The 25,968-nt window shown below is 35.6% G+C and overlaps 1 long non-coding RNA gene across 1 annotated transcript in view; it reads left to right on the plus strand.

The window, feature by feature from the left end:
* Positions 1–25,005, plus strand: part of LOC140691771 (uncharacterized) — a 50,353-nt gene extending 25,348 nt beyond the window's left edge. The window contains exon 3 of the long non-coding RNA XR_012067442.1: positions 23,792–25,005. This is a non-coding gene — a long non-coding RNA (uncharacterized lncRNA). The remainder of the gene's footprint in view (positions 1–23,791) is intronic.
* The last annotated feature ends 963 nt before the right edge of the window (positions 25,006–25,968 follow it).

The raw sequence follows: 25,968 nt of genomic DNA on the forward strand, positions 1-25,968 counted from the left end.
TATATGAAGTTTCAGATTTGTACACATCCTCACTAACACTTGTAATTGCCCATATCTTTTTATTATAGCATTTTAGTGGGTGAGAAGTATATCTCACTGTGGTTTTGATTAGCATTTCCCTGAAAACTAAAGATGTTGAGCATCTTTTCATGTGTGTATTGGCTATTTGTATATCTTCTTTGGAGAATATCCAGATTATTTGCCTGTTTTTTAATTGGGTTATTTGTCTTTATTGTTGAGTTATAAGTGCTCCTTTGTATATTCTGGGTACAATTCCTTATCAAATGTATGATTTGAAAATATTTTCCCCATTATCTGGATTGTTTTCTTTTATTTTCTAAATAATGTCCTTTGAAGCACAGACATTTTTAATTTTGGTAAGTCCAATTTATCTATTTTTTTCTTTTGTTGCTTGTATTTTTGATGTCATGTCTAAGAAACCATTGTTGAATTCAAGATCACAAAGATTTATTCCTATATTTTCTTCTAAGAGCTTTATTGTTTCAGCACTTACATCTAGCTCTTTCATCTATTTGAGTTATTTTTTGTGTGAGATATGAGGAAAGGATCTAATTTCATTCTTTTTCATGTGTATATCTAGTGGTCCCAGTTTATTGGTTGAAAAGACATGTTTTCCCCTGTTGAATTATCTTGACTTGTCAAAAATCAACTGCCCATAAATTTGACTTTATTTCTGGACATTAAATTCTATTCCACTGATCTAAATCTATACCCTTAAGCTTGTACCACACTGTCTTGATTACTGTAGGTTTGTAGTAAATTTTGAAATTAGGAGCACTGAGTGTTCCAACTTTGTTCTTTTTTTTCAAGATTATTTTGTTTATTCTGAATCCCTTGACTCGCTATATACATTTTGGATCAACTTGTTGATTTCTGCAATTTGCTGAATTTGAGAAGATTGCCACTTAATATTTAAGTCTTTTAATTCAGGAACATTTGTTGTCTTACTATATTTAGGTCTTTAACTTTTTTCAAGAACATTTTGTAGTTTTTATTGTACAAGTCTTGCACTTTTTTGGTTAAATTTGTTCCTAAATACTTTGTTCAGTTTGAAGATATTGTAACAGGAATTATTTTCTTAATTTCATTTTCAGATTGTTCATTGTTAGTGTAGAGAAATACAATGGTTTTATGTATTGATCTTGTATCCTGCAACATTGTTTAACTCATTTATTAGCTCTAGGTTTTCTTCTTTGGGGGGTGAATATGCTTTAGTGTCTTTTATATACAAGATTGTCACCTGAAAATGGAATTAGTTTTACCTCTTCCTTTTCAGTCTGCATGTCTTTTATTTCATTTTCTTGCCTAATTGCCCTGGAAAGAAATTACAGTACAGCTTTTCATAGGAGTGACAAAAGGGACATCCTTTCTTGTTCCTGACCTTTGGGGATTATCTTTCAGCCTTTCACTATTACATATGATGGTACCTATGGGTTATTTTGTAGATATTCCCTATCTGATTGAGGAATCTCCCATTTCTAAATACTTGAGTGTTTTTATCATCAAAGTGTATTCAAATTTGTCAAATGTATTCCCACATCTATTGAAAGGATTATGTACTTTTTGTCCTTTATTCTATCAATATGGTATATTACATTGATTTTCATATTGAAAAAAACCTTGCATTTCTTGGGGATAAGTCCTACTTTGTTGTGGTATATAATCTATCTATCTATCTATCTATCTGTCTATCTATCTATCTATCTATCTATCATCTATCTATATCTCACTGGATTCCAGTTTCTAGTTGCTAGGTTTTTTTTTTAAGGATTTTTGTATCTATAGTCACAAGAGCTGTTCATATTAGTTCATTTTGTCTGGGGTCACTTCCAGCCTGAAGAACTTCCCTTAGTATTTCTTGTAAGGTAGGTCAGCTAGCAACAAATTCTCTCAGATTTTGCTTACTGGGAATGTCTATTTTGTCTTCATTTTTGTAAGACAGCTTTGCTGGATAGACAATTACTGATTGACAGAGTTTTTTCCTTCAGCATTTTGAATATATTATGCTTCTGTTCTCGATGGTTTCAGATTACTAGTCAGCTATTAATCTTACTGGGGTTCTCTGTATGTAATAAGTCATTTTTCTCTTGCTACTTTCTAGATTTTATCTTTATCTTTCAATATTTATACTATGATGTGTCTTGGTGTGGATCTCTGCATTTATCCTACTTGCAGTTTTTTGAGCTTCTTTGATGTATACATTAATGTTCTTCATCAAATCTCAGAAATTTTAGATATTATTTGTTTGACTTTTTTTTTATACCCACAGGACTTTTATTTTTATTTTTGTGTATTTATTTTTGACAAAAATTTTTTATATTTAATGTATACAATGAAATGTTTTGATATATGGTTACCCCCCAGGGCTACCATTTTCATTTGTGTGCTAAGAACACTTGAGATTTACCCTCTTAGCAAATTTCAAGTATATAATACATCATTATTAACAGTCACCATTCTGCACATTAGGTCTCCAGAACTTATTTATCTTATCATTGAAAAATTTTACCCTTTGATCAATATGTCCCCTTTCCTTACCTTTCAACCTCTGGTAACCACATTTTACTCTATGTTACTATGAGTTTGACTTTAAAAATATACTCATATAACTGAGATCATGTGATATTTGTCTTACTGTGTCTGGCTTATTTCATTTATCATAATGTCCTTCAGATTTATCCATATGGTTGCAAATGGCAGGATTTCCTTCTTTTTAAAGGCTGAACAACATTTCATTATATATATACAGCATATTTTCTTAATCTGTTCATCCGTTGACAAACATTTAGATTATTTCCATATTTTGGCTACTGTGATTAATGCTACAATGAACATGGGAGTGCAGACATGTCTTCAAAATAATAATTATATTTCTTTTGGATATGTACCCAGAAGTAGGATTGCTATTTCATGTTTGTGCTATTTTTAATTTTTTGCAGAACCTCTATTCAATCTATCCTGAAAAATATTCCATGTGCACTTGAGAAGAATTTCTTCTTCTGCTGTTGAATGGAATGTTCTTAATATGTGTGTTAGGATCATTTTATCTTAGGTGTTTTTCAGGTCCAATGTTTCCTTATTGTTTTTCTTTCTGGATGATCTAGCCATTATTGAAAGTGGAAGACTGAAGTTCCCTACCTATTGTATTGCTATTTCTCCCTTAAATATCCCTGTTAATCTTTGCTTTATATATTTAGAGGCTCTGATGTTGGGGTGCATATATATTTACTATTGTTCTTTCTTCCTGATGGATCAACTCTTTTATCATATGATAAATTTTTTTTGCATTGCAATTAAACATTTACTCTTGAAACAAAAACAAAACTCTTGATTATGGTAGAGAAATAGTCTTAATTAGTTTTCTTAAATTGAGTTATAGTCAGTTTACAATGTTGTATCAATTTCCAGTGTAGAGCACAATTTTCAGTTATACATGAACAAACATATATTCGTTGTCGCATTTTTTTTGCTATAAGCTATGACAAGATCCTGTATATATTTCCCTGTGCTATACAGTATAATCTTGTTTATCTATTATACATATGCCTGTCAGTATCTACAAATTTCAAACTCCCAGTCTGTCCCTTCCTACCCACCTCCCCCTTGGCAACCACAAGTTTGTATTGTATTTCTATGAGTCAGTTTCTGTTTTGTATTTATGTTCTTTTTTTTTCTTTTTTTTAGATTCCACATACGAGCAATCTCATATGGTATTTTTCTTTCTCTTTCTGGATTACTTCACTTAGAATGACATTCTCCAGGGACATCCATGTTGCTGCAAATGGCATTATATTGTCAGTTTTTATGTCTGAAAAGTATTCCATTGTATAAATATACCACCTCTTCTTTATCCAGTCATCTGTTGATGGACATTTAGGCTGTTTCCATGTCTTGGCTGTTGTAAATAATGCTGCTATGAACATTGAGGTGCAGGTGTCATTTTGAAGTAGGGTTCCTTCTGGATATATGCCGAGGAGTGGGATTACTGGGTCGTATGGTTAGTCTATTCCTAGTCTTTTGAGGAATCTCCATACTGTTTTCCATAGTGGCTACACCAAACTGCATTCCCAGTAGCAGTGTAGGAGGATTCCCTTTTCTCCACAGCCTCTCCAGCATTTGTCATTAGTGGACTGTTGAATGATGGCCATTCTCACTGGTGTGAAGTGATATCTCATTGTAGTTTTGACTTGCATTTCTCTGATAATTAGTGATATTGAGCATTTTTCCATGTGCCTATTGATCATTTGTATTTCTTCCTTGGAAAATTGCTTGTTTAGGTCTTCTGCCCATTTTTGGATTGAGTTGTTCATTTTTTTCTTATGAAGTCATATGAGCTGTTCATCTATTCTGGAGATCAAGCCTTTGTCAATTTCATTTGCAAAAATTTTCTCCCATTCTGTAGGTTGTCGTTTTGTTTTGTTTATGGTTTTCTTTGCTGTGCAGAAGCTTGTAAGTTTAATTAGGTCCCGTTTGTTTATTCTTGCTTTTATTTCTATTGTGTGGGTAGACTGCCCTAGGAGAACATTTTTGAGATGTATGTGAGATAATGTTTTGCCTATATTTTCTTCAAGGAGGTTTGTTGTATCTTGTCTTATGTTTAAGTCTTTGATCCATTTTGAGTTTATTTTTGTGTATGGTGTAAGGGAGTGTTCTAGCTTCATTGTTTTACATGCTGCTGTCCAGTTTTCCCAACACCATTTGCTGAAGATACTTTCTTTATTCAATTGTATGTTCTTGCCTCCTTTGTCAACGATTAATTGACCATAATTTTGTGGGTTCATTCCTGGGCTCTCTATTATGTTCCATTGGTCTATATGTCTGTTTTTATACCAATACCATGCTGTTTTGATTACTGTAGTTCTGTAGTATTGTCTGAAGTCTAGGAGAGTTATTCCTTCAGCCTCTTTCTTTTTCTTCAGGAATGCTTTGGCAATTCTAGGTCTTTGATGGTTCCATATCAATTTTATTATGATTTGTTCTAGTTCTGTGAAATATGTCCTGGGTAATTTGATAGGGATTGCATTAAATCTGAGGATTGCCTTGGGCAGTGTGACTATTTTAACAATATTGATTCTTCCAATCCAAGAGCATGGGTTATCTTTCCATTTTTTAAGTCTTCTTTAGCTTCCTTAATCAGTGTTTTATAGTTCTACGTGTATAAGTCTTTCACCTCCTTGGTTAGATTTACTCCTAGGTATTTTATGACTTTGGGTGCTATTTTATTTTATTTATTTTATTTTTTTGAAATGTCAAAACTATTTTTATTGAAGAGATGATCAATTCCTAGTGTCATTGATACAAATTGCCAAAAAGTTTATTTTTTAATTCAACATATAATAGGTGTAACATATAATAGATGACTTACCAAATAATACATTGTTCCTAAGCATACCACCTAATCAGATATATGTGGATCCCAGCTGCTGTCCTCTGAAAGTATGCCAAAAAGAACAGATAAATTGTTATTTGTAGTCAAATTTCAACTTATTAGAATTGGTATTTGTCAAGCTTCATATTCTTCTAGATAAACTCTTTCTAGCCTTATCAGTTTCTCTTCTCTTTTGAAGAATCTGAAGGTAAAAAATAAAAAATTCAAGTCATCTCACATGGTTTTGACATACCCATATATGCATATGTATGGTGTCCAAGACATTTAAGGTAGGTGGATAAAATAAACTTGGTTACTAGTTTATTGTTGTTTTCAATAGTTTCCAAACTGGCTGTACAAGTAATTAGGGTTTATCTATTTTTAGATAATTGACTTTTATATAATGAAGTATCCCTTGATTCTTATAAGCATTTACATATCTGAGATACTTGTTTCATGTTTTGACATGACAGGCACACCAATGCATTTCCTTGGAATAGACACTGTTATAGTTTTCTGAAAATAAGTTGTATTTGTAAAACTCAAAGGAATTTTGGCACTTTGACATGAAGTATTCATTGTGTGAGCTTTCAGTATTTCCTGGATAAATGTAAAAGCTTATTGAGCTGCTATGGGATGAAAGAATCACAAAGCTCGTTTTACTTATATATATATATATATATATATATATTTTAACACTTTTTATTGATTTATAATCATTTTACAATGTTGTGTGAATTCCAGTGTAGAGAACATTTTTTCAGTTATACATGAACATATATATATTCATTGTCACATTTTTTTCTCTTGTGAGCTACCATAAGATCTTGTGTATATTTCCCTGTGCTATACAGTATAATCTTGTTTATCTAGTCTACAAGTTTGAAATCCCATCTTTCCCTTCCCACCCTCTGCCCTCTTGGCAACCACAAGTTTGTATTCTATGTCTATGAATCTGTTTCTATTTTATATTTATGCTATGTTTATTTGCTTGTTTGTTTTTTAGATTCCACATATGACCAATCTCCTATGGTATTTTTCTTTGTCTTTCTGGCTTACTTCACTTAGAATGACATTCTCCAGGAGCATCCATGTTGCTTCAGATGGTGTTATTGTGTCAGTTTTTATGGCTGAAAAGTATTCCATTGAATAAATATACTTTCAGTGCTATTTTAAAGGGGATTGTTTCTTTACTTTCTTTTTTGTTGATTCCTCATTAGTGTAAAGAAATGCAACTGATTTTTGAACATTAATCTTGTAACCTGCTACCTTGCTGAATTCTTGGATTAGCTCTAGTAGTTTTTGTGTGGACTTTTTAGGGTTTTCTATATATGGTATCATGTCATCTGCATATAGTGACACTTTTACCTCTTCTTTTCCAATTTGGATCCCTTTTATTTCTCTCTCTTGCCTGATTGCTGTGGCTAGGACTTCCAAGACTGTGTTGACTAGGCGTGGTGATAGTAGGCATCATTGTCTTGTCCCAGGTTTTAGTGAGAAGCTTTTGAGTTTTTCACCATTGAGTACTATGCTGGCTGTAGATTTGTCGTATATAGCTTTTATTATGTTGAAATATGTTCCTTCTATACCCACTTTGGTGAGAGTTTTTATCATAAATGGGTGTTGAATTTTGTCAAAAGCTTTTTCTGCATTGATTGAGATGATCATGTGGTTTTTGTCCTTTCTCTTGTTGATGTGATGTATTACATTGATTGATTTGCATATGTTGAACCACCCTTGTGTCCCTGGGATGAACCCTACTTGATCATGATGTATAATCTTTTTTATGTGCTGTTGGATTCTATTTGCTTATATTTTGGTAAGGATTTTTCCATCTATTTTCATTGATATTGCTCTGTAATTCTCTTTTTTGGTAGTGTCTTTGCCTGGTTTTGGTATCAGGGTGATGGTGGCTTCATAGAATGAGTTTGGGAGTATTCCCTCCTTTTCAATCATCTGGAGTAGTTTGAGAAGGACTGGTATGAGTTCTTCCTTGTATGTTTGGTAGAATTCCTGAGTGAAGCTGTCCGGTCATGGAATTTTATTTGTAGGGAGGTTTTTACTTGCTATTTCTATTTCCTTTCTAGTGATCGGTTTGTTCAAGTGGTCAGTTTCTTCTTGATTCAGCCTTCGTGTACTGTATGTTTCTGGAAACTTGTCCATCTCCTCTAGGTTATCCAGTTTGGTTCCATATAGTTTTTCATAATATTCTCATATGATATTCTGTATTTCTATGTTATTTGTTGTAATTTCTCTGGTTTCCTTTCTGATTTTGCTTATTTGTGCTCTCTCTTTTTTCTTCTTTGTGAGTTTGGCCAGAGGTTTGTCAATTTTATTTACTTTTTCAAACAACCAGCTTTTGGCTTGATTGATTTTTCTATTTTTTTTTACTCTTTGTTTTATTTATTTCCTCCCTGATCTTTATTATTTCCTTCCTTCTGCTCACTTGTTTTTGCTCTTCTTTTTCTAATTCTTTTAGCTGGAGTGTTAGATTGTTTATTTGAGGTTGTTCTTTTTAGAGGAAGGCCTGTATCCCTATAAACTTCCCTGTTAGTACTGCCTTTGCTGCATCCCATTAGTTTTGTGTGGTTGTGTTTTCATTTTCATTTTTCCCAAGGCAATTTTTAATTTCAACTTTGATTTAATCACTAACCCATTGGTTTTTTAGTAGCATATTGTTTAATCTCCATGCTTTCTTTTTTTTCTCCTTTGTTTCTCTGTAGTTGATTTCTATTTTCATGGCATTGTTGTCAGTAAAGGTGCTTGGTATTATTTATATCTTCTTAAAATTGCTGAGACTTCTTTTATGCCCAAGTACATGATCAATCCTAGAAAATGTTCCATGTGCACTTAAAAAGAATGTATATCCTATTTTGGGGGGTGTAATGCTATGAAAATATCCACCAAATCTAATTTTTCTATTATATTATTTAATTTCTTTGTTGCCTTGTTTATTTTCTCTCTGGAAAATCTGTCTAGTGATGTTAATGTGGTGTTAAAATCTCTGACAATGATTGTATTCCCATCAATATGCCCTTTATCTCTGTTAGTAATTGCTTTATGTACTTAGGTGCTCCTATATTGGGTTCATATATATTAATGAGTGTAATATCCTCATCTTGTATTACTCTTTGAATCATTATAAAATGTCCTTCTTTATCTTTATTTGTGGCCTTTGTTTTAAAGTGTATTTTGTCTAAAATTAGTATTGCTACACATATTTTCTTGGTTTTTCCATTTGCATGGAATATCCTTTTCCATCCTGTCACTCTCACTCTATATGTGTCCTTCTCCCTAAATTGGGTCTCTTGTATGCAGCATATTGAAGGTTCTTGCTTTATTATCCAATCTGCCACTCTATGTCTTTTGATTGAAACATTAAGTCCATTGACATGTACAGTAATTATTGATAGGTTTGTGTTTATTGCCATTTTGAACTTAGTTTTCCAGTTGAATTGCTATTTCCTCTTTGTTCCTTTCTCTTTGTTTTGTGGTTTTGTAATTTCCTTTGTATTTTCTTGGATTTTATTTAGTTTTTGTGACTCCCTTGTAAGTTTTTGGCTTGTGGTTACCCTTTTCTGTAAGTCTATTAACCCATTACTGTAACTGTCTCTATTAAACAGATAGTAATATAAGCTCAAACCCATCCTACTGAGAACAAAAAAATTTAAAAAGAAAAAAAGAAACTGTATTTTCTTGCTTTCCTCTCCCATCTTCATGATTAGATGTCTTCTTTTACAATTTCTTGGTTATTTTATTTGTAATTCATGATAGTTATCATCTTTCCAGTTATGAGTTTCTCATTCCTGTAACATCTTGGTTCTTTTCTATTTAGTGTAGAACTTTCAATATTTCTCTTAGCATGGGTTTGGTGTTGCTAAACTCTGGTAGTTTTTGCTTGTCTGTGAAGTTCTTTAACTGTCCTTCTATTCTAAAGGATACTTTGCTGGATAAAGTATCCTAGGCTGCATTTTTTTTTCATTCAGGACTTTGAATATATATTGCCACTCCCTTCTGGCCTGTAGTGTTTGTGTAGAGAAATCCGCTGAGAGTCTTATGGGGTTTCCCTTGTAACTCATTTTGCTTTTCTCTTGCTGCCTTTAGGATCATTTCTTTATCCTTAACCCTGGTCGTCTTGATTATAATATGTCTTGGTGTAGGTCTGTTTGGGTTCTTCCTGTTTGATACCCTCTGAGCTTTCTGTACTTGGATATCTGATTCCTTCTTTAGGATTGGAAAGTTTTAAGTCATGATTTCTTCAAATACCTTTTCAATCACCTTTGCTCTTTCTTCGCTTCTGGAACCACTATTATGTGTAGTTTGGCATGCTTTATATTATCCCATAGGTTCCTTATATTGTTTTCATTGGTTTTTATTTGTTTTTCTGTCTGCTATTCTTATTGGGTGCTTTCTGTTGTCTTGTCTTCTAGGTCATTTATTCATTCCTCTGCATTATCTAGCCTGCATTGTACAGCCTTTAGATCTGCTCTCATCTCAGCAAATGAGTTTACCAATTCTATATGGCTCTTCTTTATAGCTTCAATTTCATTTTTGACATATTTTATATCTCTAAACATTATCTCTTTTAGTTCCATCTGTACTTTGATCACTCCTTTCTTGAAATCTTGATCTTGTAGGACATCAATGTCTATTTCATTGATCGTTCTTTCAGTGGATTTCTATTGTTCTTTTAATTGGGAGTGGTTCCTCAACTTCTTCATCTTGCTCATATCTCTGTGGCACTGTGGCTTATGGAGTATCAGTTATCTATTGTGTCCTTAAGGAATTTATTTATTTATCTATCCAAAGTCTGTGCAGGAAGAAAACTTAAAAAAAAGAGAATTTTAAAAGAAGGGAGAAAAAAAGTTTTGAAACAGCGTATAATCAATAATAGAAGAACTAGTTGAAGCAAAATAGCAATCGAGTTGAATTGTCTCCTGAAAACCTTAAAAAATGTTGAAAAGAACAAAAAATACTTGAAACCTGAGTATAATCAATAACAGGAGATCAAAACCAAGAGAAATAAAAATGAAATGATATGGATTTAAAAAAAATTATAATAATAATAATAAAAATATGTTAAAAGAAATATTTAAAAATGAGTAAAACTGGAGACATATACAATTGTTTAAAAAGAAAAAATTAGAACGTAATAGCTAATTGAACAGAGAATAAATAAAGAAAAAAAAGTTGATATGTTCTCCTGGAGACTGTGCACTCTTAACGATGTTATCGGGATGTCTTTCTGTCCTCACCCTGCTCCGGGAATTCAGCTCACTGCTTCCAGGCCCTCCGTTTGTGCCCCGGCCTGTGCTGCTCCCAGTGCTGGTCAGCAGTCATGCCCCCTCCCGTACTGTGGTCAGGTGCTGTGCTCTTACACAGTGGGTAGGTGGGTCACACACCCTCCCGATTCTACAGTCAGATGCTGTGCTCACACAAGGTAGTCGGGCAGGTCATGCTCCCTCCTAGCACCATGGTCAGGTGCTGCACTTCTGCAGGAAAGGCAGGTTGCCACCCACCCTGTCCCAGTCGCTCCTCTGCTCTGTGCAGCTGCCTGCTCCACCTCAGGTCCGCTGTCCATAGGCAGGCTCAGGGAAGACAGTGGAACAGACCTCCCCCACTCTGTGCCAAAATTCAGTTCCTTGTTTGTTTGGGAGGCGTGAGTTCTCAGAGGTACCAGGGTAGAATCATCCTATCTGCTTCAGGCTATAAACAAGTCTCCGTCTGACCTTTGAAGCTGCTAAGCCCTTAGGTATGGATTTAGGTTTCGACCCCACCCCTGCCTGGGTGCTAAGCACTGGAGGATATGGCAGCTGTGGCTGAGCTCCACCTCTCTTCTCAAAACTGGTTCGGCAGGTTTTTGTAGATTGGGGGTATGGCACCCTTCCCCCTAGGGTACATCAGTCATGTTGTTTTATGTAGTGCCTAGGTTGTTTTGCCCTATCTACATACTCTTCCACAGCACACAGTACCCTGCAGTCCCCTGGGGTTGCCTCTGTGCTGCCTGCCCCAGTCCTCTGCCGGGCCAGGGCAGCCTGTCCCATCCCCCACCTGCCACTTTGCCTGTAGGGCTGGGAGTTGCGGAGACTCTGTGCCCATTTAATTTAGTTCTGTCGGCCAAGGCGTGCTCCATACAGATCTGAGCCTTGGCGGTTCCCCCTCCTTCCCGCTGACCTTTCTGTTGGAGAAGGGGAGGTGCATCAATCTAGCACTATTCCTCCTTTGCAGCTTCCTCCCTACAGGACCGGTCCCGCATTGTTTTGCTTTTTTTTCTTTCTTTTTTCCTTTTCTCCTACCAGATTCATGGTGTCTTTGTCTTTTGAAGAGTGCGATGTTCTTTTGGAGTTCAGCATTTGCTCTGGTTTGCTGGGTGTGTCTGTGGATATGAGTTTTGGTGTAAGTTTGTGGGAGAGGGTGAACTAGGAGTGTTCTTCTATTCTGCCATCTTGGTTGATCTCTTATTTGATTGTTTTTTGTGCTTCTTTTCTCTCTTCTTCTTCTGGTACTCCCTTTATGCGTATGTTGGTGTACTTAATGTTGTACACAGTTCTGAGGCTCTGTACATATTTATCCATTCTTTTTCCTCTTATTATTAAGATTATATAATCTTCATTGATTTGTTTTCAAGTTCACCAATTCTTTCTTTCACCAGTTCAAATCTACTCTTTAAAGTCTACTAGAGCCCCTCTAGTGAATTTTTAATTTTTATTATACTTTTTAACTCCAGAATTTTGATTTTTAAAACTAATTTATATCTTTTATTGATATCTTCTTTTTATTGAGACACTGTCATCATACCTTTCTTCAATTTATTAAGCAAGATTTCCTCTACTTCTTTGAACATATTTAGTATCATAGCAACTCTGAGATCTTTGTTGTCAAAATCTGGCATCTAGGCCCTCTGACTGGCAGCTTCAATTTCCGCTTTTTTTCCCCTGTGTATGGGCCACATTTTCTTGTTTTTTTGGGGGGGCCTGTTATATATATATATATATATAAATACCTGGACATTTTAGATTACATATTATAGTAGCTATGCATACTGACTCTCCCTTACTCAGGGTTTATTTTTGTTGTTTGCATGTTTATTTGTTTGGTGATATGGCTGTACTATTTTAGTGAAGTCTATTTCTCCTGTTGTGTGCAGACCCTAATGTCATTCCTCAGAAAGCACAACTTTGGACATGCATGCAGCCACCCTGAGATGACAGTTGTTTTAGTAGGGATCTTTTTGTCTCTTTCCCTGATCTCTCCATTAAGCTGTCTATGTTTGTTGTTAAGACACAGAGCTGTGAGGCACCACTAATTGCCAGCTAATTGCCATGCTGTTTTCGACAATGCCCTGTGGCATAAGTTGCTCCTCAGTCTGATCCAATTAAACTTGGACCCCTTTGCAGAGGTAGTTTCTGAGGCCAGTTTTTGAGTTTTGTTTTGACTATAGGACTATTTTTATCTATCTCCTTCCCTCATTATCTCTAGTAAGTTGGTCTATAATTAGTTTTGCTTGTTGTTCTCATGAAGCTACTAACCTCTTCTTAATTGCTTACCACCAAAATGTCCAGTGTTTCAAGAACACCCTTTGGCTTGAACTTCTCTACACTGTGTTCCAAATAAAGTCAGTTCCCTTGGGAGAGCATGAGAGTTCTCTGATCTTATAGACAACCTCTCTCCCTGGGAAAAACCTCTGTATCACTGCTCCAGAGCTGGGTTTGGAATAAGTGGCCTGTTTCAGAATGACATGACTGCTTAACAAGCAGAGTGTGTCTTACCTCTCTTGATTTGGAAACTATCCTTTAAGTCAGCTGTAGTGAGGGTGACTGGGGACAAGTGATTTGGCCTGCCGTGACTAGGTTAGAGTTTCCATACTATGATTTAAGGCTGGCTAGGGAAAGAGAGCCCCAGTCCTCTCAACCAATGCTTAGTGGAAATACAGCTGCAACATGGATTTGGGAACAATGAGAATTGCTGGTTTCCTGCCCATCTGTTGGGGACAGGGGTGTTGGTGCCTCTGACCCCTGTATTGTTCAAAGGTCAACTGTATTTTCATTTTCATTTCCTTATGACTCCTGTGTTCCTAACAATCTCAACCACTTCTTTGTATGAGAAGGCACCCCATGTTTATAATAGGTAGCTCTCCAAATAAAATTCATGGCCAAGCAGTCCTCACAGTCTCAATCTCCTGCTTATCTATGTATATCTGTGTCTTCAGCAAGCTCCCAAAGGTTTTTCTTTGTGTCACAGTGGCTGCTGTTGTCATTGCCTGCTCTAAGTTCCTTTGGGCTACAAAACCTGTCTTTTAGGGAAGTTTCACCCCTTGTCCTCACAAATGACCCAATAACAAGTTCCTAAACCAAAGGTGCTGCTGCTGTTTATTACAAAGGCTGTACCACTCAGTGAGCACCAGTCTGTCCTCTGTCATGTCTTCTTTCCTAAAACTGTGTCTTCCATTGGGTTTTTAATTCTCTAGATCTTGTGTAACCAGTAGTGTAACATTCAACATTCCCCCCTCCCCAGCATCAGTGGTGTATTATTTCTTAAGGTCCTGTGTCTTCTGTGCCATAAATAAGACTAACACTATTTGCTGGATCATAGAGTCTTTGTCTTTCCTTTTCCTTTCTCTTTGTTTTGTGGTCTTGACGTTTGTCTTCTTAACATACTCCTTCAGGTTTCGCCTTGTGGGATCCTTCCCATAGCGAAAGCTATAAAGAAAAGAAGTTCTCAGTCTGCAGAAAGCATTCACTGTTTAAATAAAACTTCCTTACCCATCTTCATATCCCTGAGTAAGGGAATTTCTTCCAGGTGGTATCTTTGCATCATTCCATTATCTAACCCATACCAGACCCATACATATTGAAATACTACTTTTGTGATTTCATTTTTTCTCTTCTTTTAGACCTCTAATGCCCTAAGTGCCATGGGCAACTTCCCCGCTGCCCCAGGCTATACCTATTACCCTAACCACAAGCACTATGTCACTAGAAACTCACCAAATAATGCCTGAAGTATCCTACGCTGCTTGTGATTTTTTTTCTGAATATTTTGTAAGCTGTCATCAAGAGAAGGATTGTAATCTGCTCTTATTAATAACACTTTGCAGTTTTCAGAGGGCACCTCAATAATTTTCTGGATCTGGACTCTTTTGTGGGAGGGGTGGGGTAATGGAAGGTCATTCCAGTTTACTCTAATTTTTCCTTGTCAAATCTCTTTAACCCGAGTTATTTTCCTTGATCTAATAAAATATATACCCTCCTCTTGTCTAGCCTCATATCAAAAAGCTTTTAAGCCTGAAAACATCTTTGGGGGTACACCTTTCTTTTCCTTTTCATGTAGGCCAAATTTGACCTCTAAAATCTTAAGCCTTCTCAACCTTCATTTCCTCATAATCCTCTGGTTTGCTTTCTGACATTTCTGAAGCTAAAATGGTCTCCTGGGTTGTGGTTCTCTACTTATTTAAAACACACTGTAGTTGCTCTGCCTGCTGCCAAGGTCCTTAAGCTGTTGCTGTGCCAACCCGATTCTCAAGGCTAAGGCATTACTGCCACAGTCTTTTTCTAATGCATTTTTTTGTTCTGACTTTTTCGTTTGAATTTGTGGTAATTTCATTGGTTTTTTTTCTTGCCTCTTCAATCCTAAAAGGAGACATATTCCCCCATATATTTAGAGCCCTCACACTTCTTGATCTGATTTCCAATAAAGTCTATCACCTGTTGGGCCTTTGAAATCAACCAGGACCAGGATATACATAAGGGATCATTAGAATCAATTCAAGAACTTGTGGTAGGGGAAAGGGGGTTTTAGAAGCATGGCACACAAGTCACATACATCTCTAGGTGAGTCACACTCCATAATCCTCTTACAATGAATATAATTCAGAATAAGGTAAAAAGCAACATTATATGGGTAGCTGGCACCACTTATTAACACTTAGAGCCTTAATCCTCACCCACCAAAGCTCAGTCTGCAGCCATGACAGAACAGAATGAGAAAAGGGGGAAACAAACTAAATCATGCCACTGTTTTAAAGAGAAAGGATATGGCCAAAAAAAAAAAGACACAGAAGCTTTATTCATAATAATCAAACACTAGAAACAATCCAAGTGTCCATTAACAGAGGAATGGATAAACAAATTGCAGTATTTTATTACATGAAATACTACTCAGCAAAAAAATAGTTAAAATTTCTGGCAAAATGCTTCATAGATGTTGTTCTGTACTTTATGTTGTATCACATCAGGAGACACATTATAATGTCAGCTTGTCCTAATAATAGTAGTGTGAAGTTTGAACACTTGGTTAGGATGTCTCCATTGACAAAAACAAATTTTCCCTTTGTAATTAGTAAATTATCAGTGGGATAATGCTTTCAGACATTATGCATATACTCTTCTCTAACAATTTTTCATCCAATGATTTTAGCATCATTTGATGATCTTACCTAAATCAGTTATTACATTGGGGTTGCAAAGTGATGATTTTCTAATTGTATCATCCTTCTACATTTATTAGCTGCCATTCTTCTGTAAGGAAAAAACTTTTCCTTAAATTTTTTTGCCTACATGAAGTATTTTAACAGTAATTCTCTCAGGGGCTTAGGAATGTATAATGGTAGCACCATACTATTCATACTATTTTAAGCCATTTGAAAATAAACCTTGTTTTTATGGAGATCTTTCTGTATAAGTACTGTCAGTAGTAGTGTCTAGTTATTTTTAATGACTGTGTAGTATTCTATAGTATGAGCATACAAAAATTTAACTAGATTATTAATGAATGGACATTTAAGTTGTTTCTAATATTTTACCATTGTTAACAATGATGCTACAAGTATTCTTATCCATATCTTTTGTGAATACATTGGAATTGATCTTTAGGGGTTGCTAGGTCTCAGAATGTCATTAAAATTTTTGTTAGATATTACCAAACTGAATACCATAAATATTATAGTCTTGACATCAGTGCACAAGAGTGCCAGTTTCTCTATCCTCTTACAATACACTGTGTTGTTATTTTAAAAAATCTTTGCAAATCTGAAAGGCAAAAAAAAGAAAATCTATCTCCTGGTAATTTTCCATTGCATTAATGTTATTATGAAATTGTGTACATTTTCATCTGTATTAAAACCATTTGTATATACTTTACTATGCGTGTTAACTCATATGTTTTACCCATTTTCCTATTAAGTTATTTTGGTAATTTCCCTTACTAACTACATGTTAAGGAAATTAGTTCTTTACTATATGTGTTACAAACTTTCCTCCAGTTTCTCATTTGGCCTTTGATTTTATTTACATTATTTTTCCCAGGCAGAAATAAAAAATCATGATTTTTATATAGTCAAATTCATCAATCCTTTTTCTTATAGCTTCATTATTTTGATTATTTAAATTTTTTTAAATTAAAATGCAATGTACAGAAAAGTGCACATTATCACATATATCATAAATGTGGTTCAGTGAGTTTTCATAAACTGAATACTTTTGAGTAACCAGCACCCAGATCAATAAATAGAACATAAACAATATCCTGGAGGCCTGCTTGGTGTTCCTATGGAGTTACTATCTGTTCCTTCCCACACAAGGGAGTAACTTAGTTTTGAAAGGCTTCATTTTTTAATATAACATTTAAAAAATCCATTTTAGGTTAAAGAGTGAATCTAGGATTCAATTTTATTTTTTCAAATGACTAGCTAGTTGTCCCAACACCATTTATTAAATAATTAATCTTTTCTCTGCTGATATGAAAATTTACCTTTATCAGATACCAGTCTTTTAATGTATTTGGACCTCTTTCTGAACTCTGTTTTTTTTCCCCATTAATGTGTCTATCTGTTTATGGTTTCTAGCAAGGTAGTGACATGGTCTAAGTTTTTAAAAGATCATTCTGTCTGTTGTGTGGAGAATGAACTGTGGTGGAGGAGTGGGCAGAGTGCAAGTAGGAAGTAGGGAGACCATTTACAAGGATATAGTAGTCCCTTTAAGTGAGAGACAATAATGGTTTAGACTAGGAAGTTACAGCAAAATAGAGAGAAGTTGTCAGATAAGAGGTAAGGTTTGTATAGTTAATTCATATATCAATACCACACAACTGTTTTAATTTCTGTATCTTTATAATATATTTTAATAATCTCATAAGACCAGTTCTTTCTCATTACTCTTTTTTTCAGAATTTTTCTGGCTTTTCCTGCTAGGAACTTTTTTTTCATAAGAACTTTAGGATCAGTTTGTCCAGTTTCAAAAAATCCTACTGCTGTCTTTAAATTTTTTATTTTTATATAATTTTAAAGTTTACTTTTCATTTACTGTTATTGTAAAATATTGACTATATTCCCTGTGTCATACAATACTTCCTTGGGGAGGTGGGTTTGGCTCAGTGGTAGAGCACATGCTTAGCATGCATGAGGTTCTAGGTTCAATCCCCAGTACCTCCATTAAAAAAATTAAAAAAAAAAACCATACACACATCCTTGAGTCTATCTTACACCCAATAGTTTGCACCTCCAACTCCCAAAACCCCATATTGCTCCCTCCCTTCCCTACTGATAACTACTGATTTGTTCTCTGTTATCTGTGAATCTGTTTCTTTTTTTTATATTCACTAGTTTGTTTTATTTTTCAGATTCCACATATAAGTGATATCATACAGTATTTGTCTGTCTCTGACTTATTTTACTTAGCATAATGCCCTCCAAGTCCATCCATATTGCTGAAACTGGCAAATTCTCATTCTGTTTTATGACCGAGTAGTATTCTACTGTACATATGTACCACATTTTCTTTATCCATTTGTCTGTTGACAGAAATTTAGATTGCTTCCATATCTTGGCTATTGTAAATAATGCTGCTATGAACATTTTGGGTTCATGTATCTTTTCGAATTAGTGGGTTTTTTTTTCAGATATATACTCAGGAGTGAAACTGCTGGGTCATATGGTAGTTCTATTTTTAGTTTTTGTTTTTGAGAAACCTCCATAGTGTTTTCCACAGTGACTGCACCAATTTACATTCCTGCTAATAGTGTACAAAGGTTCCCTTTTCTCTACATATTCTCCAACATTTGTTATTTGTGTTCTTTTCAATGATAGTCATTCTGACAGGTGTGAGGTGATATCTCATTGTGGTTCTGATTTGCATTTCCCTGATGATTAGTGATGTTGAGTATCTTTTCACCTGCCTGTTATCCACCTGCATTTTCTCTTTGGAAAAATGTTTATTCAGTTCTTCGGCCCATTTTTTAATTGAGTTGTTTGTTTTTTTTTCCCTTTTGATATTGATTTGTATGAACTGTTTAAGTTTAATGAGGTCCCATTTGTTTGTTTTTGCTTTTATTTGCTTTAGGAGACAGATCCAAAAAAATATTGCTATGATTTATGTCAAAGAGTAATCTGCCTATGTTTTCCTCTAGGAGTTTTACAGTTTCCAGAGGTCACTGTTTTTAAAACAATAAGAAGAGAAGGATAAAATTAAAGTTCCCCATCCATCTCATTAATCTCCTTTCCTACTTACAGGTACCCTTATATTAGTGAATATACCTCCTTACGTTCTTATGCATCCATAAATATTATGTAGTATTGTCCTGTATGTTGTTGAATTACAGTATCATAGTGTGCGTGTCATTTTGCAACTTGTTTTTTCAGTTCAATATTTTGTTTTTGAAATTTACCTATGTTTCTATGTGTAGTTTAATTCATTTTCACTGAACAAGAGAATTTCATTGTAGAAATACAATATAATATAAAAAATCCATTCCACCATTAATGGACATCTGACAAGTTGCTAACTTTTTAGTATTCTATATGTTGCAATAACCATCTCTTTATCTTATCTTCAATTTTACTTAATATTACCAAATTACTTTCCGAATAGTTTGTTTAATGCACAAGTATTTATGTACTCCTCATGTGCCAGACACTACTCTCAGAGCTGTGTATGACAAGAGTGAACAAAGTAGACAAAATTTCCTACCTTCTGGAGATTACATCGAAGTTGGGGGAAAAGGACAAAACCCCAAATGCCTAAAAATATAGAGTCTGTTATATACAAATAAGTTAGAGAAAAAGAAGGCAGGGAAAGGGAATATAGAGTGTTGTGATGGTTAATCTTAATTGTCAACTTGGCTGGACTACACTACCCAGTTATTTAACCAAACACTAATCTTAGATGTTTCTGTGAAGCTATTTTTATAGATGTGGCTTACATCTACAATCGGTTGACTTGAGGTAAAGGAGATTACACTCAATAATATGGGTGGACCTCAGCAATTAGTTGAAAGTCTTAAGAGCAAACCTGAAGTTTCCTGGAGGAGAAAGAATTCTGCATCAAGATTGTAGCATCACCTCCTGCAGTTTCTAGCTTGATGGCCTGCCTTATGGATTTATGAATTGACAGTCCCCACAATTGTGTGAGCCAATTCCTTAAGATAAATCTATTATAAATATATTGGATATATATATATATATATATATATATATATATATATATATATATAAAATTTTATACATATATACATGTCCTATTGGTCTTGTTTCTCTAGAGAACCCTGGCTAATTTAGATTATTCAAGAGGGACAGAATCTTAAAGATAATTTTTCTGAATTGGTTCTGGAGTTTCTGGAGTTGCTTCTCTAGTCTTATTAGATTTAAATACACGAACGACTCTATTTCCAGTAGTAGAGAGGGCACTGGGGTTAAATAAATAATCAGATTTTCAGGAATTACTGAACATAAGCTTTGAAATGACAGTCATTGCAGGAGACCCAAAATGTCACTGTGTTCCATTAGTCAGAATAAGGACTTACAAACATCAAGTGATCAATGGAGTTTTAGCTCAGGTTCATCTCACAGTGTATCCAGTGGGTCCTCAAACCTATCTTGTGGTTATTCCTCCAGTTCTGGAATGCATATTTGGAACAGATATAGCCAGTGACTGGTAGTAGAATCCCCACATTGCTTCCCTAACCTGTGCATTGATGGCTAGTATGATAAGAAAGGCCAAGTGGAGGCCACTAAAACTACTTCCATCCAGGAAAAGAGTAAATCAAAAGCAATACCACATTCACAGAGGAACTGCAGAGATTAGTGCCACCATCAATGACTTGAAGTATGCAGGAATGGTGATTCCCACCGCACCCCCATTCAATTCACATATTTACCTTATGCAGAAGACAGGTGGATCTTAGACAATGGCAATGGAGTATCATAAACTTACCCAGGTGGTGACTTCAACTGCAGCTGCTGTTCCAGATGTGGTTTTATTGCTTAAGCAAATTAATACTTCCCTTAGTATCTGGGGATATTGCAGCTATCGATCTGGGAAATGCTTTTTTCCCTCAACACCTGTTAGTAAAGACCACCAGAAGCAGTTTGCTTCAGCTTGCAAAGCCAGCAATAATGTCCTGCTGCAAGAGTCTATCAATTCTCCAGTCCTATTGTCATACTTTAAATTATAGGGATTTTGATTGTCTTTCTCTTTTATAAGGCACCACACTGGTTCATTACATTGAGGACATTGTGCTGATTGGACCTAGTGAGCTAGAAGCGGAAACTATTCTAAACTTATTGGAAATACACTTACATGTCAGAAGGTGGGAAATAAATTTGACAAAAATTCAAGGGGCTTCTATGTCAGTGAAATTCCTAAGGGTGCAGTGGTGTGATATGAAGGTATCCCGGTGAAGCTGCTGCATCTGGCCCCTTCCACAACCAAAAAAAGAGGCACAATACCTAGAGGACCTCTTTGGATTTTGGAGGCAAAGTGTTTCTCATTTGGATGTGCTACTCTGATCCATTTCCCAAGTAACCTAAAAAGCCACTAGTTCTGTATGGAGTCCAGAACAACAGAAGGCTTTGCAACGGGTCTAGGCTGATGTACAAGCTGCTCTGCCACTTGTGCTATATGTTCCAGCAGATCCAATGGCACTTGAAGTGGCATTTGTCAGTGGCAGACAAGGATTCTACTTGAAGCCTTTGGGAGGCCCTTATAGGTAACTCATAGTGCATACCCTTAGGATTTTGAAGCAAAGCCTTACTAACCTCTGTAGATAACTACTCTCCTATGGAGAAATATCTTTTAGCTTGCTGTTGGGCTTTGGTAGAGGCTGAACACTTAACCACGGGCCACAAAATTACCACGAGACTTGAGATGCTCATCTTGAAGTGGCTATTACCTGACTCACCAACCCATAATGTTGGCTATGCATGGCAACACTCCACTCTCAAATGAAAGTGATATATGAGATTATGCTTGAGAGGCCCTGAAGGCACAAGTAAATTAAATGAAGAAATGGCTCAAATGCTTATAGCCTCCATTATTGATCTATTACCTCCTTTTTTCCATCCTACATCTATTGCCTTGTGGGGATTTCTCTATAATCAGTTGACTGAGGAAGAGAAAATTTGGGACCTCGTTTACAGATGGTTCTGTTTGATATGCAGGCACCACTTAATAGTAGACAGCTCCATCATTACATTTCTGAAGGACAATGATGAAGGGGAATAGTGCCATTAGACAGAACTTTTGAGCAGTGTAACTGGTTGTTCATTTTTACTTTAAAGGAGAAATGGCCAGAGGTATGAGAGTGCGTATGTCAATTCATAGGCTGTAGACAATGGTTTAGATGGGCGATCAAAGACTTGTAGGGAACATGATTGAAAAATTGGTGAGAAGGAGTTCTGGGGAAGACATCTGTGGGTAGGCCTCTTTGAATGGGCAGAAAAAAAAACCCACAGAAAACTGAGGATATTTCTGTCTCATGTGAATAGTCACTGAGAAGCACCAAGAATCTCCTTAACAGAGGAGGATTTTTTTTTTATAGTTAAGTGGGTAAGATGATCTATTCTGTGGATAACAGCCAGCCCCTTTCCTCAGCCACTCCTGTCATTGCTCAAGGGGCTCATGAACAAAGTGGCCATAATGATAGGGTTGGAATTTATGCATGGGCTCAGCAACATAGACTTCCACTCACCAAGGATGACTTGGCTATACCCACTGCTGAGTGCTCAATCTGTCAACAACAGAAACCATCACTGAGTCTCTGATATGACACCATTCACCAGGGTGAACAAGCCAGTTATTTGGTGGCAGGTTGATTACATGCAACCACTTCTATCATAGAGTGGGCAGCCATTTATTCTTACTGGAATAAACAGATTACATATGGATTTGTCTCCCCCCCACACAGTGCTTCCTCCAAAACTACCATCTGTGAACTTATAGAATTCCTTATCCACTGCCATGTGTTCCAAACAACATTGCTTCTGATCAAGGAACTCATTTTATACTATTTGAAGTGTGGCAAGGGGTCCATATTCATGGAACTCACTGGTCTTATCATGTTCCCCATCATCTTGGAGCAACCTCGGTTGACAGAACTGTAATGGCGTTTTGAAGACTCATTTACAAACACCATCAAGGTGATGATACTTAGCAGGGCTGAGGGATGTTCTCCAGAAATTCATATATACCCTAAATCAGCATCTGATATATGTTGCTGTTCCTTTTATAGACAAAATTCATGGGTCCAGGAATCAAGCGGTGAAACTTACTATTACCCTAGTTATCCACCAGCAAAAGTTTTGCTTTCTGTCTCTGCACACTTATACTCTGCTGATCTGTAGGTCTTATTTCCAAAGGATGGAATGTTTCCACCAGGAGATACAACAATGACTCCATCAAAGTTGTTGTTGAGACTGTCACCTTTAATCCATTTTGAGTTGATTTTTGTATATGGTGTAAGGGAGTGTTCTAGCTTCATTGTTTTACATGCTGCTGTCCAGTTTTCCCAACACCATTTGCTGAAGAGACTGTCTTTATTCCATTGTATATTCTTGCCTCCTTTGTCGAAGATGAGTTGACCAAAAGTTTGTGGGTTTGTTTCTGGGCTCTCTATTCTGTTCCATTGGTCTATATATCTGTTTTGGTACCAATACCATGCTGTCTTGATGACTGTAGCTCTATAGTATTGTCTGAAGTCTGGGAGAGTTATTCCTCCAGCCTCTTTCTTTGTCTTCAGTAATGCTTTGGCAATTCTAGGTCTTTGATGGTTCCATATCAATTTTATTATGATTTGTTCTAGTTCTGTGAAATCTGTCCTGGGTAATTTGATAGGGATTGCATTCAATCTGTAGATTGCCTTGGGCAGTGTGACCATTTTAACAATATTGATTCTTCCAATCAAAGAGCATGAAATATCTTTCCATTTTTTAAGTCTTCTTTAATTTCCTTCATCAATGGTTTATAGTTTTCTGTGTATAATTCTTTCACCTCCTTGGTTAGATTTATCCCCAGATATTTTATTACTTTGGGTGCTATTTTAAAGGCTTAAGCATAAGACAAGATACAATAAACCTCCTAGAGGAAAACATAGGCAAAACATTATCTGACATACATTTCAAAAATTTTCTCCTAGAAGAAATCAAAGCAAGAATAAACAAATGGGACCTAATGAAACTTACAAGCTCCTGCACAGCAAAGGAAACCAGAAGTAAAACAAGAAGACAACCTACGGAATGGGAGAAAATTTTTGCAAGTGAAACCGACAAAGGCTTGATCTCCAAAATATATAAGCAGCTCATACGACTCAATAAGAAAAAAATAAACAACCCAATCCAAAAATGGGCAGAAGACCTAAACAAGCAATCCTCTAAGGAAGACGTACAAATGATTAAAAAGCACATGAAAAAATGCTCAATATCACTATTTATCAGAGAAATGCAAATCAAAACTACAATGAGGTATCACCTCTCAACAGTCAGAATGGCCGTCATTCAAAAATCCACAAATGACAAATGCTGGAGAGGCTGTGGAGAAGGGGGAACCCTCCTACACTGCTGGTGGGAATGCAGTTTGGTGCAGCCACTATGGAAAACAGTGTGGAGATTCCTCAAAAGACTAGGAATAGGCTTACCATATGACCCAGGAATCCCACTCCTGGGCTTGTATCCAGGAGGAAATCTACTTCAGGATGACACCTGCACCCCAATGTTCATAGCAGCACTATTTACAATAGCCAAAACATGGAAACAGCCTAAATGTCCATCAACAGGTGACTGGATAAAGAAGGAGTGGTATATTTATACAATGACATACTGCTCAGCCATAAAAACCGACAACATAATGCCATTTGCAGCAACATGGATGCTCCTGGAGAATGTCACTCTAAGTGAAGTAAGCCAGAAAGAGAAAGAAAAATACCGTATGAGATCACTCATATGTAGAATCTAAAAAATATAAACAAAAACAAACAAACAAAAACAAGGTGTAAATACAGGACAAAAATAGACTCACAGACAGAGAATACAGACTTGTGGTTGCCAGGGGGATGGAGGGTGGGAAGGGATAGACTGGGATTTCAAAATTGTAGAATAGATAAACAAGATTACACTATATAGCACAGGAAAATATACACAAAATGTTATGATAACTCACAGAGAAAAAAATGTGACAATGAGTGTGTATATGTCCATGAATGACTGAAATTTGTGCTGAACACTGGAATTTGACACAACACTGTAAAATGATTATGAATCAATAAAAAATGTTAAAAAAACCCAAGGAAATTAAATTAGAAATCAACAACTGAAGGACACTGGGAAAATACACAGATACTTGGAAATTAAGCAATATGAGTCCAAATGGTCCATAGATCAAAGTAGAAATCACAAAGGATGTTAGCAAATATTTTGAAGTGAATTAAAAATTAAAACATAATATGTCAAAATTTATGAGATGTACATTAAGTAGTGCTTAGAGCAAAATGTAGTGCTTTAAACATCTATATTACAAAAGATCTCACATCAGTAATCTAAGATTTTACCTTCAGAACCTAGAAAAAGAAGAACAAACTGAACCCAAAGCAAAGAGAAAAGGAAAGGAAGATTAGAACAGACATAAATTAAGTGTGAAACCGAAAGTTGGGTCTTGGAAAAGATCAGTAAAACTGACAAACCTTTGACTAGGCTGACCAAGACAAATGAGAGGAAAAAAACCTCACCAACATCAGGAATGAAAAGGAGATGTCCTCGTTGAACACATAGAAATTAAGGGGATTATAAAGAAAAATTGTAAATGAATTTATTTCAATGAATTAGAAAATTCAGATTAAATGGACAAATTCCTAGAAAGATGCAAACTACCAAAACTGACTCAGGAATAAACAGAAAATCTGAATAGGTTTGTAACAATGAAGGAAATTAAACTTGTAATTATAATTTTTCCATAATGAAAAGTACAAGCCTAAATGGCTTCCCTGGTGTATGCCATCAAATGTTTACAGAAGAAGTACTATCTATATTCCACAAACTCTTTCAAAAAAACCCAAAAATAAAACAAAGGAGGAAGGAACACTTTTCATCTCATTCTGTGAAGGCAGTATCAGCTTGATACTAAAGTCTGACAAAGACATGGGAAGAAAAATACTGCAGACCAATATACCTCATGAACATAAGTACAGAAATCCTCAACAAAATATTAACAAACCAAAATGCAGCAACATATAAACAGAATCAAACAACATAAATGAGTGGGACTTATCCCGGGAATGCAAGGCTGATTTAATATCTGAAAATCAATTAATGTGCCACATTA

This window comes from Vicugna pacos, chromosome X, assembly GCF_048564905.1.
Source record: "Vicugna pacos chromosome X, VicPac4, whole genome shotgun sequence".
NCBI lineage: Eukaryota > Metazoa > Chordata > Mammalia > Artiodactyla > Camelidae > Vicugna > Vicugna pacos.